Below are 3118 nucleotides of genomic sequence, written 5' to 3'. Positions count from 1 at the left end.
GTTGCTCCATTCATTTTTGGACTTTTAAATTAATGATATACTGAATACCCATTACCCCTTGAAGAATATAACTTACTAATGATCTTAGTTCTGTCATACCCCATCAGAACCCCAAATATGAGCTTGTTTTACTCAAAGAATTGGTAAAAAAAAAAAAAAAACACTACAGCTTCAAAACATGGTTCAAACTATAATGTTGATATCATGGATGGTCACTGCTTGCATCCATAGCTCAGTCTATGAATTTGAGTGGTGACATTTCTCCAGCCTCTTCCCTCAGTTTTTCACCAAAACGCAGGCGGGGTGGCTACTTTGTTGATGTTGTTTCAATAACTTGTGGTTAAATGCACGCCACAGTGATAAGCTTCATGCAAATTTTCATGCAAAAATATTGAGGTTAGGCCATCATTTGAATGATGCGGGTGACATGAACAGTGATTGGCTGCCTTTATCCATATCTCATCGTACACTGAGTATACCAAACATTAAGAAAAAAAAAATTATATTGAGTTGCACCCCCTTTTGCCCTCAGAACAGCCTCAATTCGTCGAGGCATGGACTCTACAAGGTGTTGAAAGCATTCCACAGGGATGCTGGCCCATGTTGACACCAATGCTTCCCCACAGTTGTGTCAAGTTGGCTGGTGGACCATTCTTGATACACATGGGAAACTGTTGAGCATGAAAAACACAGCAGCGTTGCAGTTCTTGACACAAACCGGTGCGCCTGGCACCTACTACCATACCCTGTTCATTTGTCTTGTCCATTCCCCTCTTTAATGTCCCATATACACAATTTTTGTCTCAAGGCTTAAAAATCCTCCTTTAACCGGTCTCCTCCCCTTCATCTACACTGATTGAAGTGGATTTAGTGACATCAATAAGGGATCATAAGTTTTACCTGGTCAGTCTGTGTCATGGGAAGAGCTTCTTAATGTTTTGTACACTCAGTGTATAACCTACCCTGTCCACTTTATCAGCACAATGTAGTCTATAGAGAATGGGCCAAAAACCAGGTTGGGCAAGTATGCCATTTATTGCAGTTTGTGTGACAAAACCATCCATAGAATTGAAAATGCTATGGAAACATTAAAACTTCTGTTTTATTTTTATTCTGTACATGAAAACTTAAGTGCAAAAGTGTTATGTGCATGGTCACGCACAACATTTTATCCGCTACAAAGTCAGTTTGATGAAAGCACGTCTGCTGGGAAAAATGCATATAATGTTTCTGTGCGGACTTTTGAATATCTGCATTAAAATCTGTTGTCAACTGGATGCAAACCTAACCACAGTAGCAAACAAGCAGTGGAAAACAACTCCTTAAAACTCAAAAGTTTCATGAAAAGTGGAGAAAAAATTCTCAAAGTGAAATGCTTGCTTTGACAGGGCGAGTTTTTCTTAAAACAGGCTTATTCTCCACGCAGCTCTTCTTGGTAGCTATTCTCGTAGATCGTCTGAGACCAATGACCATATGTGATCTTCCAACTATGGTAGGTGTATTTTCAGCTTTAATTCGGACATGAGAAGGCTGTTGGGTAATTGTTTCTCCACCATTCCTTTTTGTCTTGGGTGCCTTCTTGGGACTTTTGCTTGGCTTGGGGCGACTTGCAATGCCTCCTGGGGACCTGTGTCTTCCTCTTTTTCTGTGTCTTTCAAAGTGTCCATCTCGCCTTGAATGGCTAGCAAAGACTCCTGTGAAGTTACAAGGAACTGGCTCATGGAATCTCTTTTGAGGAAGTACAAATATTTTTCAATGCGACTGAAAATTCCAACAACCCCAGACACCACAAGGTCAGACACAGAGCTCATTACATTACATACAGACTTACCTCTGCCACAGCCAGTTGGGATTTGAGCTCTGATAGTTCCTTCATCAGATGCTTGATGTTTGCCTTAAAGATGAAGCAGTGCTCATCAGTTATACATGTCCAGAAAGACTGGCCCATGACCGTACAGTACTGTTGGTGATTCATTGTTTAACTAAACACTACATGGTGACAAGTGTTGAACAAATAGCACCTTTTTCGTGAGGATGGCTCTGTTCAGATTCTCAATCTCCTGCTGTCTTTGCTCCGCTCTTCTCTCTGAAATTAGAAACAATAATATATTAATATAAAGCCAGAACTCCTGTTTCTGTAAACATAACAAACTGCACACTGGCCATGTCTTCCATGGGTCATATTCATTAGGCACACTGTAGCAAAACGTTTTGCATCAGAACAAAAACGAATGCTTCTTATTGTATGTCCCTGCCTGTTTTCCTGCCCCTTTTCCAGTAAATGTTCATCCATTTGGTGCCTAATAAATATGATCCTGGCCACTGCAGTAACATGAAGTGAGATAGCTAGCTACCTGAGCTCCAGGGCTCTGGCCACTCTGTCCTCTAGCGCAGTGATCTCAGCCTGTTCCTCCTCTACAGCTTGCTGGACATCAGCAGTCTTTATCTGGGCCAGGAGGGACTTGGAATCCAGGGCCTCTACCGCRGTTGAGCTCAGCTTCCTCGAGAGGAACACTTGCCCCATTTGAACAGTCTGCTCACAGGACAGGATCTGAAACGTGATGTCCAACAGAACAATTTTCAGAGAATGCATCGACATATCCACAAACATTACGAATATGTGTATGTGAAAATTATGAATATATAAACATTTGTATAGATTAATGATAAGATATAGCTGTGTTAACTCAAGGTCATAACTTCAGAGGTTGGCAACATGACATTCAGCATAGGACAGTATCTAGTAGTGGTGTGAACATTTAAAGGAGAAAATCCCTAACTGAATAACCTTCAGTGTAGTTATCACAAAACTACCACTAACAGATCCCCATCATCATCATCATCATCATCATAAAGGGAAAAATACAAATGTAACAAATACCTAACGCAACAATGCTGTAATGTTATTAGGAGGCGATATGCATGTTTCAAATGTTTAGTCACGGATATAAAAGCGCTCCGCACGTCATCATATTTAACAGTTGGAGAAATGTCAGAGTGAGACCGGGAAGCAACAGTAGCAAAGTCCTGAAAACATGGAGAGGGACACACCTAAAACAGCATTAACTATCATTGTTGCTGAGTGGGTGGGAGACAGCAGTAAGATGAGCGGTGTCTG

General features: G+C 41.1%; 1 long non-coding RNA gene across 1 annotated transcript; it reads right to left on the bottom strand.

Moving 5' to 3' along the window:
- Positions 1-1211: 1211 nt before the first annotated feature.
- On the bottom strand, positions 1212-2086 carry LOC112079556 (uncharacterized). The gene is made up of 3 exons (XR_002895973.2): positions 2022-2086; positions 1832-1894; positions 1212-1694 (listed from the first exon to the last, which is right to left on the bottom strand). It is a non-coding gene; the product is annotated as an uncharacterized lncRNA (long non-coding RNA).
- Between the last annotated feature and the right edge of the window lie 1032 nt (positions 2087-3118).

The sequence above is a fragment of the Salvelinus sp. IW2-2015 genome, unplaced genomic scaffold, assembly GCF_002910315.2.
Source record: "Salvelinus sp. IW2-2015 unplaced genomic scaffold, ASM291031v2 Un_scaffold8453, whole genome shotgun sequence".
NCBI lineage: Eukaryota > Metazoa > Chordata > Actinopteri > Salmoniformes > Salmonidae > Salvelinus > Salvelinus sp. IW2-2015.
This window is presented reverse-complemented; position numbering and strand designations above follow the sequence as displayed.